The following is a 13,670-nucleotide window of genomic DNA, read 5'->3' on the forward strand; positions in this document are numbered from 1 at the left end:
GACATGATTTCCCACACACAAAGCCATGTTGACTATCTCTAATCAGTTCTTGCCTTTCCAAACACATGTACATCCTATCCCTCAGGATTCCCTTGGTCTTTAGATTTTTGTCACTTCTCCTAAACAATCTTTTCTTTTCATCATGGAGTGGCTTGGACTTACTTGTATCTTATAAATGCTAATTTATTGTTGCTCCCAAATGTGAAAGGGGGGAATAGGAGTGGGTAGGTAACCTTCCTCAAAAATGGAAACGAAGATAAAATATAAGAAAAATAAGCAAAACAGAATCATGGTTGATGGAAAGAAATGTTCTTTTTAAAACAGAAGGCTAAGTGAATGGTGAGGTAAGAAGATGGAGATAAGGTTAGAAATGATAGCAAAAGTTTCTTTCAATACATAAGAAACAAATGACAGGCAAAAGTAGACATTGGGCCACTTCAAACTGATGCTAGAAGCCTAGTGTTGGGAGATAAGGAAATAGCAGGAGAACTTAACAGGTACTTTGCATCAGTCTTCACAGTGGAAGACATGAGTAATATCCCAACAATTAAAGGGAGTCAGGGGGCTGAGTTGAGTATGTTTGCCATTACAAAAGAGAAAGTGCTAGAAAAGCTAAAAGGTCTTAAAATTGATACATCTCCTGACCCCGATGGGATACATCCTACAGTTCTGAGAGAGGTGGCTGAGGAAATAGTGAAGGCATTGGTTGAGATCTTTCAAAAGTCACTGGAGTCAGGGAAAGTCCCAGATGATTGGAAGATCGCTGTAGTAACCCCCTTGTGCAAGAAAGGATCAAGACAAAAGATGGAAAATTATAGGCCAATTAGCCTAACCTCGGTTGTTGGTAAAATTCTAGAATCCATCATTAAGGATGAGGTTTCTAAATTCTTGGATGAGCAGAGTCTGATTAGAACAAGTCAACATGGATTTAGTAAGGGGAGGTCGTGTCTGACAAACCTGTTGGATTTCTTTGAAGAGGTGACAAGTAGGTTAGACCAGGGAAACCCAGTGGATGTGGTCTATCTAGACTTCCAAAAGGTCTTTGATAAGGTGCTACACAGGAGGCTGCTGAGCAAGGTGAGGGCCCATGGTGTTCGAGCTGAGCTACTGGTATGGATTGAGGATTGGCTGTCTGACAGAAGGCAGAGACTTGGGATAAAAGGTTCTTTTTTGGAATGGCAGCCAGTGACAAGCGGTGTCCCGCAGGGTTTAGTGTTGGGGCCGCAGCTGTTCACATTATATATTAATGATCTGGATGAAGGGACTGGGGGCATTCTAGCAAAGTTTGCCGATGATATGAAGTTAGGTGGACAGGAAGTAGTACTGAGGAAGTGGGAAGGCTGCAGAAGGATCTAGACAGTTTGGGAGTGTAGTCCAGGAAATGGCTGATGGAATTCAACGTGAGCAAATGCGAGGTCTTGCACTTTGGAAAAAAGAATAAAAGCATAGGCAACTTTCTATACAGTGAGAAAATTCGTAAAGCCAAAGTACAAAGGGATCTGGGAGTGCAAGTCGAGGATTCTCTAAAGGAAAACATGCAGGTTGAGTCCGTGATTAAGAAAGCGAATGCAATGTTGTCATTTATCTCAAGAGGGTTGGAATATAAAAGCACCGTTGTGCTACTGAGACTTTATAAAGCTCTGGGTAGGCCCCATTTGGAGTACTGAGTCCAGTTTTGGTCCCCACACCTCAGGAAGGACATACTGGCACTGGAGCGTGTCCAGCGGAGATTCACATGGATGATCCCTGGAATGGTAGGTCTAACATACGAGGAACGGCTGAGGATCCTGGGATTGTATTCATTGGAGTTTAGAAGATTAAGGGGAGACTTAATAGAAACTTACAAGATAATACATGGCTTGGAAAGGGTGGATGGTAGGAAATTGTTTCCATTAGGCGAGGAGTCTAGGACCCGTGGACACAGCCTTAGAATTAGAGGGGGTCAATTCAGAACAGAAATGCAGAGACATTTTTTCAGCCAGAGAGTGGTGGGCCTGTGGAATTCATTGCAGCAGAGTGCAGTGGAGGCCGGGATGCTAAATGTCTTCAAGGCAGAGATTGGTAAATTCTTGATGTCACGAGGAATTAAGGGCTATGGGGAGAATGTTGTTAAGTGGAGTTGAAATGCCCATCAGCCATGATTGAATAGCGGAGTGGATTCGATGGGCCGAATGGCCTTACTTCCACTCCTATGTCTTATGGTCTTATAGCTACAAAGTATAGCTGTTAAGTCAAGGAAATGGAAGGATTTCAAACTGAGGGGAAGAACCTCAAAATAAACTCATGCGTGGATGGAAAAATCAGTGGAGAAGGACAAGTGCGATAGTGACATAGTTTTAAGTTAGGATGTTATGAGATAGGAAGGGGAACCTGCAAGTGGTAGGGCTGCCATGTATCTTTTGCCCATATCCTTCAAAATGGTCAAGTCTGGAAGACTGCAATATGAATGTTGCAGGTGGTACACATAGCTCCTACTGTCAGTAGTGGAAGAACAGAACAAAGGTAGTGCTAATCAAGAAGCTGCTTTGCCTAGATGGTCATGTGCTTTTGAGCTGTACCAATCCAGGCAAGTAGGAAGTCTTCCATCATGCTCCTGAACTGTGCTTTGTAGATAAGGTGGACAGGCTCTGGGGAGTCAGGAGATAAGTTAGTTATTGCAGAATTCCTAAATTCTCATCCTCTCTTGTTCAAGAAAATAACTTACCACCACCTTCTCAAGGGCAATTAAGAAGAGGCAATAAATGCTGGCCAGCCAGCAATGCCCACGTACCATGAGAGAATTAAACAAAAACTTAGTATTTACAAGACTTGTCCAGTTCAGTTTCTGGTCAATGTAACCCCAATGAGGTTGTTGGTGGGGTATTCAGTGATGATAACAGAATTGAATGTAAAAAAGGTTAGATTCCCTCTTTTTTGAGGTGGAAGTGGTCTTTGCCTAGTACTTTAGTACAAATATTACCTGCCATGTATGAGCCCAAGCCTCAACAACACTTATCACTGTATTTGTAATACACGTGACAATAAATAAATCAAATCAAATTGAATCCAAGCCTGAATATTATTAAGGTCTTGTTTCCAATGAACAAATTGCTTCAGCATCTGAATTGTAGTAAATAGTACTGAACATTATGCAATCACTAGTTAATATCCCAACTTCTGATTCTGAATGTTTCTTACTGAACCTTCCACAATTCTTTTTCAATGCTACTCTCCACAGAACTTCACACTGGTAACACAATGGTAAAAAGTGGAAAACCGAATCAGAATCACATAAATTGTATAGTGCAGAAAGCCACTTAACACCAATGTGTCTGCATCAGCTCTCCAAGTAGATCATCTAATAGCATTTTCCAATTTTCTTCCCATATCTCTGCACGTTCATCCCAAAACAACAACATTAAGTTTTCACAAAGTTGTGTCCATGTTCCTGAAAATGACAACTTTAAGCGAAACAATCAGAAGTGAATCAGAGATTCATAAGTAATGCAGAAACTGGACTTGGGTTCCTTTGGAAATTTGGAACAAAAACATACAGATTTAAATACTACAATTTTTGAGAAGAATTATAGCTCAGGTTGAGGTTCAGGTTGTAAGTTTGCTCATTGAGCTGGGAGGTTTGTTCTGCGATGTTTCATCACCATGCTCGGTAACATCATCAGTGAGCCTCCATCGAAGCGCTGGTATTCTGTCCCGCTTTATGTTTATGTGTCATGGTCTGTTAAGGTGGGTGATACCATTTCCAGTTCTTTTTCTGAAAGGTTGGTAAATGGGATCCAAATCGATGTATTTATTGACGGAGTTCCGGTTTGAATGCCAAGCCTCTAGGAATTCCCATATGTGTCTCTGATTAGCCTGTCCCAGGGTGAACGTGTTGTCCTTCTTCATCTATGTATAAGGATACTACTGATAGCTGGTCATGTCCTACAGAAAAAACCCAGCAGACCATCAGACAGACAGTATCACCCACACTAAGCACAAAGAAAAAAGTGAACACCTTCAACATGCAGGAAAGGAGAGTTCTCGGACTCAGATGAGACGGCAACATTGTAATCCTACAAGCAGACAAAGGGTGCATGATCTTCATCTTAAACAGAACACAGAACATTGAAAAGGTAAACTCACTACTCACAGATACTGACACTATCAACAGGTGGTGATGGAGCCAACTCCACAGCTAGAAAACCATATCACAGCATCACTGAAGAAACTCTACAAATCAGGAGAAATTAACAACATAGATGTCCAAAGAATGAAACCTGATGGATCCCAACACACACCGTTTGTAAGGATTACCTAAGGTACACCAACCAGGGGGCCACCTCAGACCCATAGTGTTACTTCCCAGCATACATAGAGACTAGCAAAGGAACTTCACCATAAACTGAAATACCTCGGAGAAGACTCATGCCACTCCATTCACTCCACCCAAGCATTCCTGAAAACCAAAGACACCAAGATAAAAGGGGAGGAAGTCATGATCTCATGAAACATAACAGCCCTATTCACATCAATTAACATCAGCCTGGCCAAAGAAACATTGACCTCACTACTAGATAAACCAAGGACACAAACACCAGACAGCACCAACTCCATCAACAAGGACAGCATGCTCAAGCTAGTAGACCTGTGCCTCACTACCCACTTCACCATCAATGACAAGACCTACAAACAAATCAACAGGACACCCATGGGACTACCAATATCAGGATATCAGAACGAACAGCCCTCCCCACAATTCAACCCAAGCCTTGAGTCTACTATGTGGATGACACCTTTGTCATCATGAAACGGAACAAATTGGAGAAAACCTACAATATCATTAACATCGTCCATACAAGCATAAATCTCACCAAAAAGGAAGAAAACAACTACGGACTTCCCTTCCGAGATGTCACAGTGGAACCAACAGTCAAATACCTTAGGGTGGCACAGTAGCTCAGTGGTTAGCACTGCTGCCTCACAGTGCCAGGGACCCTGATTTGATTCCAGCCTTGGGTGACTGCCTGTGTGGAGATTGTACATTCTCCCAGTGTCTGCGTGGGTTTCCTCTGGGTGCTCCGGTTTCCTCCCACAATCCAAAGATGTGCAGGTTAGGTCAATTGGCCATGTTAAATTGCCCTTGGGATGTGTAGGTTAGGCACATTAGTCAGGGGCAAATACAAGGAGAGGGGAATAGGTCTAGGAGGGTTACTCTTAGGACGGTTGGTGTGGACTTGTTGGGCTGAAGGGTCTGTTTCCACACTGTAGGGATTCTAATTCTAATTCAATGGAGAACTATGGACCAGCATCTACAGGAAAGCAACACACACAGCCCAGATACTCAACTACAGGAGCAACTGCCCCAACACCCACAAACAGAGCTGGATTACGACATTATTTCAACGGGCCACAACACACTGCAGCACCCAGGAACTACGAACAACAGAAAAAAAATACCTATACGGAGTATTCCAGAACAATGGGTACCCGATAAATACAGTCAAAGAGAGTGATGCTGGAAAAGCACAGCCGGTCAGGCAGTATCCGAGGAGCAAGAGATTCAATGTTTTGAAGGGGTGGCCCAAGGCGGCTGAGAGAAAAATGGGAGGAGGGCGAGGCTCAAGGGAAGGTAGCTGGGAATGCATTAGGTAGACAAAGTAGGGGGTGAAGATGATAGGTCGGAGAGGAGGGTGGAGCGGAGAGGTGAGAAAGAAGATGGACAGGTGGGACAGGTCAAGAGAGTAGTGCCAAGTTGGAAGGTTTTATCTGGGATAAGGTGGGGGGAGGGCAAAAGAGGAAGCTAGTGAAATCCACATGAATCTCCCATGTGGTTGGAGGGTTCTAAGGAGAAAGATGAGGCATTCTTCTCCAGATGTCAGGTGATGGAGGACGCCCGGGACCTGAGTGTTTTTGGGGAGTTAAAATGCTCAGCCACAGAGCAGTGAGATTGTTTCGTGCGTTTGTCCAGGAGATGTTCCCTGGAGTGTTCTGCAAGTAGGCATCCTATCTCGCCAATGCAGAGGAAACCACATTGCAAGCAAAGGATACAGTAGATGACATGCATGGAAGTGCAAGTAAATCTCTGACGGATGTGGAAGGCTCCATTGGGGCCTTGGACGAAGCTAAGGGGAGAGGTGTTAATTCAGGTTTTGTAATTCTTCCAGTGGCAGGGGAAGGTGCCAGGAGGGGAGGGTGGATTGATGGGGAGCATGGACCTAACAAGGGAGTCGCAGAAGGAAATGGTCCACCAAGGACATGAAGGCCTGGGCCTCCTCCACCGCCAAACCCTAACCACCCGCTGCTGAGAGGAAGAACACCTCATCTTCCACCTTGGGACCCTCTAAGCACACTGGATCCATGTGGATTTCACAAGTTTCCTCATTTCCCCTCCCCCCACCTTATCCTAGATCCAACCTTCCAACTCGGCACTGCCCTCTTGACCTGTGCCACCTGTCCATCTTCCTTCCCATCTAACTGCTCCACCCTCCCCTCTGACCTATCACCTTCACCACCTATTCTGTCTATCTATCGCATTCCCAGCTACCTTCCCCACAGCCCCACTCCCATCCCATTTATCTCTCAGCCCCCTTGCACCATCCTCTCATTCCTGATGAACAGCTAATGCTTGAAACATTGATTTTCCTGCTCCTCAAATGATGCCTGACCAGCTGTGATTTTCCAGTACCACACTCTTCGACTCTGATCTCCAGTATCTGCAGTGCTCATTCCCCCAGCCGAGAAACACAGTCCGCCGATTCTTTAACAACAAACCCAAACAAGAAGACACAACATGCCTGGAGACTCTAACTAAACTACTATACACCAGAGATATTCGAGATCTCAAAGCCATCTCAGAGATGACTACCAGACTACACCGACTCCTTCATGGTAGCCCACAAACCTCCCAACACACTAAAATAGCCACGAAAGGACCTTTTCCCAACAACCATGAAAACGAATGTCATATACAAAATACCCTGCCTGAACTGCAACAAACACTACATTGGACAGATAGGCAGGAAATTAGCCACCAGGATACACACGAGTGCCTACTAGCCACCAAAACACATGACCAGCTATCACTAGTATCCTCACACACAGACTAAGAAGGACACCACTTCGACTGGGACACACATCAATCCTAGGACAGGCTAAACAGAGACACACACGGGAATTCCTAGAGGCCTGGCATTCAAACCAGAACTCCATTAACAATCACATCGATTTGGAACCCATTTACCAACATCTTGAGAAAAAAAAGCGGAAATGATATCCTTAACAGACCAAGACACAAACAGAAAGCGGGACAAAACACAAGCGCTTCAACGGAAGCTCACTGATGATGTTACCTCGCATGGCAATGAAATGTCTGAGAACAAACCTACCAGTTCAGCGGGCAAACTTACAACCTGAGATTGAAATACTCAAAGATTTGTAGTACAGTATAATATACTCCTAGCAGTTGGCTGAACAGTTTGTTTATGACGCAGAGTGATGCCAACAGTTTGGGTTGAATTCCTGAACTGACTGAAGTTACTATGAAGGACTCTCCTCAAACCATGCCTTCGCCTGAGGTGTGCTGACCCTCAGGTTAAACCACCACCAGTCCTCTCTCTCTCTCTTTCTCTCTCTCTCTGATGACAGAGCAGCCCTATGATCCAGTAGGACAATGGTGATTTTTACTTTTATGCCCAGCTGAAGTAATTTACAAAATAAAGGAAATCATTAAATACAAAAGAAACAATGTACTGCTATGTACTGCAGGACCTCTCTCAGCAGACTATAACGTAAAAACATTGCTAACAGAAGATGCTAGAGGTCTGGTTGCATGTATGGAGAAAGAAACAGATTCAAATGTTTTGTATCTAATGAGTATTCTTTGCTTTCAAAAAAGTCATATTGGACTTGAAATGTTAATTGTTTCTTTCCTGGTGAGTTTCTCCGGCTTTCTGTTTTTACTTCAGGATTTCCTACATTATTTTGTTGGAATAAGTTACTGCAGATCCTGGAATCTTTACAGGAACAAGAAATGCTGGAAACCACGGCGGGTAGAGCAAGCTAACATCGAGTCTAGATGACTCTTCATCGTTAAGCTGAAATTGTGTACATTCCTAAATATAAGCACTCACAAATAAAACATTTTAAAATAAATTGCATTTTTAAGAAAAGTACAAAAATACAAGTATTATAAACACATGTTAAGACTGCACTCACCAAATCGAATTTTAATTGACCAGGCTCCATCTACTGGCAGAAGCTGGTCAGTGGAGGCAGAGCTATTTGCATCAAACCTCTGCCATCAGGTGGAGAACAGAAGTTCAGTGCAAATTCATACTGATAAGAAGTGGACACTACAGATTTTAAAAGGTAAGAAGAGGATGGGAACAGGAGCTGGATTTAGGGGGCGGGGTGTGACATAGAAATGAGCGCAGTGGCAGGAACTGGAGAAAGAAAAACAAGACTGCTGCTGTACAGGACATCGGTTAGGCACTGTTGGAATATTGCATGCAATTCTGGTCTCCTTCCTATTGGAAAGATGTTGAGAAACTTGAAAGGGTTCAGAAAAGATTTACAAGGATGTTGCCAGGGTTGGAGGATCAGGGAGAGGCTGAACAGGCCGGGGCTGTTTTCCCTGCAGCGTCGGAGGCTGAGGGGTGACCTTATAGAGGTTTACAAAATTATGAGGGGCATGGATCAGGTAAATAGGTAAAGTCTTTTCCCTGGGGTCAAGGAGTCCAGAACTAGAGGGCATAGGTTTAGGGTGAGAGGGGAAAGATATAAAAGAAACCTCCGGGGCAACTTTTTCACACAGAGGCTGGTACGGGTATGGAATGAGCTGCCAGAGGGAGTGGTGGAGGCTGGTACAATTGCAACATTTAAGAGACACATAGAAAATAAAACATAGAAAAATACAGCGCAGCACAGGCCCTTCGGCCCTCGATGTTGCGCCGATCCAAGCCCACCTAACCTACACTAGCCCACTTTCCTCCATATGCCTCCAATGTCCGTTTAAATGCCCATAAAGAGGGAGAGTCCACCACTGTTACTGGCAGGGCACTTGGATGGGTATATGAATAGGAAGGGTTTGGAGGGATATGGGCTAAGTGCTAGCTGGTGGGACTAGGTTGGGTTGGGATATCTGGTCGACATGAACAGGTTGGACCGAAGGGTCTGTTTCCATGCTGTACGTCTCTATGACTCTATGACTTAGGAGCTGACAGCAGGCAGGCCACAGAATAGCAAGTCTGTTTTAAACAACATTAAAATGAAATTCAACATTAAATAAATATATTATCACTATTTTGTCAAAGCTAAACAGCATTAATGGAGTCAACTTTAAATAGGGACTCTTTAAATTTCCTTCTGAATGCCCAATTTGAACCTGCCTCCACACTTGCATGCAGTGCATTCCAGACGCTAACCATTTGCTGCATGAAAAAGATTTTCCTCGTATCACTTTTTCTTTTCCTGCTAATAATTTTAAAGCTGTACACTCTTGCTCTCAACCCTTTCATAAGTGCTAATATATTCGCCATTTACTCTGAACAGACTGCTCATGATTTTGAATACATCGATTTCTCACCTTTCTCTTCTCCAAGGAGAACAGTCCAAGCTTCTCCAATTTATCCTCATAACTGAAATTCCTTAACCCTGGAATATTTTTGAGACAAAAACACCTGCATAAGATGAAAGTGACTACAGCGCAGCAGAAAAAAATGCACTAATAACCTATTTCAGGCCCAAGGTAAATACAATATATAAAGCAATTTTCCTTTGATATACTAAACTAGAATCAAATCAGGCACTTGATCAACATTGTACATAATTGAGGTGACAGCCCAAAAAATGTCAGTGCTTTCTCAGATTGGACAGCATGCTCTGCAACTGGCAAACAATGTAAACCCATGGAAAATTCCAGTTTGTCGCTCATCAGTAAAATCGCCTACCAAAACCAATACCGCTTAAAAGATGCTACATTTGTGTATCACAGAAACAGGCGAGAGAATGTAGCTGGTGACACTAACATACTTTTGGCCTCGATTTTCGATCTACAGCAACCAACCATGTGTGACAGTGACCACTGGCTGCTCAGATGCAGGTGCTCTTAGAGGCATAGGTGCATCTGTTAGTCATGGGGGACAAAATTTCAGGACTGCCCTATTCTCTGCAAACCAGGCTGTACAAAATTATCAACAGTAACAACTGAAAGTTTTTATACTTTTAAAACATTAATTTCATTCAGACACTAGAAAGAATGTTATTAGATTAGATTCGATTCCCGACAGTGTGGAAACAGCATTTTTGGCCTGTTATATACTACTTCATCTGTGGAGAATGTGATATGCATGCACAGGTGAGGTGCCGGAGGACCAGAGGGTTGCTCATGTTGTCCCCTTGTAAAAGAAGGGTAGTAGGGATAAAATCTATTTATATTTGGAAAAGAATGGGCTTATCAGTGATAGGCAACATGGTTTTGTGCAGTGGATATCGTGCCCTACCAACGTAATAGAGTTCTTTGAGGAAGATACCAAGTTGATAGATGAAGGAAGGGCTGTAGATGTCACATACATGGACTTTAGTAAGGTGTTTGATAAGGTTTCCCATGATAAACTAATGGAGAAAGTGAAGTCACATGGTGTGCAGTGTGTTCTAGCTAGGTGCATAAAGAATTGGTTGAGCAACAGGAAACAGAGTAGTAGTCGAAGGGAGTTTCTCGAAATGGAGAAAGGTGACCACTGGTGTTCCATGGGGATCAATGCTGGGGCCACTGTTGTTTGTGATATACATAAATGATCTGGAAGAGGGCACTGCTGGTACGATCAGCAAGTTTGCAGATGACACGAAGATTGGTGGAGTAGCAGAAAGCATAAGGGACTGTCAAAGAATACAGGAGAATATAGATAGACTGGAGAGTAGGCCGGGGAAGTGGCAGATGGAGTTCAATCCAGGCAAATGTGAGGTAATGCATTTTGCGAAGTCTAATTCTAGAGTGAATTATACAGTAAACAGAAGAGCCTTGGGAAAAGTTGATGAACAGAGAGATTTGGGAGTTCAAGTCCATTGTACCCTGAAGGTTGCTGCACAGGTGGATACAGCGGTCAAGAAGGCATATGCTATGCTTGCCTTCATCATATAAGAGCTGGCAGGTCATGTTAAAATTGTACACGACGTTGGTTTGGCTGCATTTAGAATACCGTGTACAGTTCTGGTCGCCACATTACCAAAAAGATGTGGATGCTTAGGAGACGGTGCAGAGAAGGTTTACGAGGATGTTGCCTGGCATGGAAGATACTAGCTATGAAGAGAGGTTGAGTAGGTTAGGATTGTTTTCATTAGAAAAAAGGAGATTGAGGAGGGACCTGACTGAATTCTACAAAATCATGAAGGGTACAGACCGGGTAGATAGAGATAAGCTTTTTCCCAAGGTGAAGGAGTCAATAACGAGAGGTCACCTTTTCAAGGTGAGAGGTGAAAAGTTTACTACTCTGTCTCCTGTTGCTCAACCAGTTCTTTATCCACCTAGCTAGAACACTCTGCACACCATGTGACTTCACTTTCTCCATTAGTTTACCATGGGGAACCTTATCAAACACCTTACTAAAGTCCATGTATGTGACATCTACAGCCCTTCCTTGTAGATACATGCGGCAAGTACTTTACAGAGGGTGGTAGGTTGCCAACAGAGGTAGTAGAAGCAAGCATGATAGATTCATTTAAGATGCATCTGGACAGATGCATGAGTAGGTGGAGCCCAGGGATACAGATGCTAAGAAATTGAGCGACGGTCTAGACAGTCGATTTGGATCGGTTCAGACTTGGAGGGCCGAAGGGCCTGTTCCTGGGCTGTAAATTTTTTTTGTTCTTTGTTGTCTCCTCACAGCTGAACATCTGCACATCTATTGTAGATTCTTACAAACACTAACAACATTCTCCTGTTGGATGCTGACCAGTTCACTGATGTTAACTGGATTAGTGGTGCTGGAAGAGCACAGCAGTTCAGACAGCATCCAAGGAGCAGCGAAATCGACGTTTCGGGCAAAAAGCCCTTCATCAGGAGGCTTTTGCCCGAAACGTTGATTTCGCTGCTCCTTGGATGCTGCCTGAACTGCTGTGTTCTTCCAGCACCACTAATCCAGAATTTGGTTTCCAGCATTTGCAGTCATTGCTTTTACCCACTGATGTTAACTGACAGATAGTACATATAAAATACATGCAGACCCAGTCACTCAACAGCACAAATGTGACTTCATATCTGAAAGCAGCCAGAGAAGAACTCCAGCACCTATTTGCCCTTGATATTATTGAGGTTGGAGATGAACCTATCCTTGGACTTCATCCATACAAATCAAGAAATCCAAAAGTGAAAACTAATTTAGAAATCATGTTGATACACAGTCATCAGACCAAGGCAAAACACAATACTCTTGACAATAATCATACAGAAGGCGAATGATGCTAAACTTCACCTCAATGCAGGCTACCATAAAATCAAGCTTACTGAAGAGTTCACAGTATTCTCCTCCCATGAGACTTTTTTTGCACAAAAGAGTCAACTTGGGAATCAATACAGCAGCTGTTTTTAGTCAGCACATGATTCAGTCTGCACTTCAAACACTTGAGTTAATGCACACTGAACATCAGCAATGACATTCTCATCACTGAGCTGGAAGAAAGTTTGCAGTGGAGTTCCCAAGAATTACTGCTTTTTCAGAGTTGTGTGAATGACTTGAACATTGGTGCATTTAATTTCAAAATTTGAAAATGATACCAAATTTGGAAAATCTGCAAACTGCGAGGATGACAGTAAAGAGGTTCAAAAGGACTTTGACAAGTAACCTCACTTTGAACAAAAACAAAGGACAGAATTTTCTTGTTTAAGGCTAAGCATGCAATCAGCTATAAAAGCAGGAGGGGCTTCAGCTCAAGAGCAGATTGAGCTTTCCCACATGATTATGTTCTTCTCAACTCATTACATATGCATGCGCATATAGAACACCAAATTGTATGGGTAAGTAATTCTTAAATCCACTGGGACCAACTGGGTTTAAACATGCATATTTAGATAGCACTTCACCATATGAAGGAATATAAATCAGCCCTCTGTTTATCAATATGTCTGTGTGTGGGTGGGAGTGAAGACTGCCAAAGCAAGGGTTTTTTTGGTGATAGAATCTCCTGAAAGTTGTGCAGGAGAGACATGAAGCTCTTATCCCTATGGATGGCAACAGTCTTCCAGATTGAAAAAGGGAGTCTGGACTGAATGGCTGTGGTTGTCAACACCAAAGGATAGCTCATTGAGAACTTGGCTCCTGTGCCATAAAATGATTAATGATCTCTATGCTCTGCTGGGACAACCACACACAATACTTCATGCTATGAGAGTGTGAATCAGAATTGCAGCTTTTAAGAGGAATATTACACAGACGGATGGTTGTCAAGACATCTTGATCATTTCAGAATGTGTAGTCAATATCTGTCAATTCATTGCTGCTCCCACTAAAGGACTATTGATATCATACTGGTACTGTCCCTCATACAATAGCCAAGATTCATACTTAAAACCTAAAAAAAGCTACAACACTCAGGGGTTCACACATCATTAGTTCACAGACCTTTAATCATGACTGGGAATATTGAAACTGTTCGCTTTTCACACACAGCTTGCAAAGGACAAGGACATTGAAAAGAGG

At 43.1% G+C, this 13,670-nt stretch overlaps 1 protein-coding gene across 3 annotated transcripts in view; it reads right to left on the reverse strand.

Annotated features, from left to right (window-relative positions):
- gjc2 (gap junction protein gamma 2) overlaps nucleotides 1-13,670 on the reverse strand; it is a 191,775-nt gene that overhangs the window by 101,211 nt on the left and 76,894 nt on the right. The gene's annotated exons all lie outside the window — the stretch shown is intronic.

The sequence above is a fragment of the Hemiscyllium ocellatum genome, chromosome 5 (genome assembly GCF_020745735.1).
Source record: "Hemiscyllium ocellatum isolate sHemOce1 chromosome 5, sHemOce1.pat.X.cur, whole genome shotgun sequence".
Taxonomy (NCBI): domain Eukaryota; kingdom Metazoa; phylum Chordata; class Chondrichthyes; order Orectolobiformes; family Hemiscylliidae; genus Hemiscyllium; species Hemiscyllium ocellatum.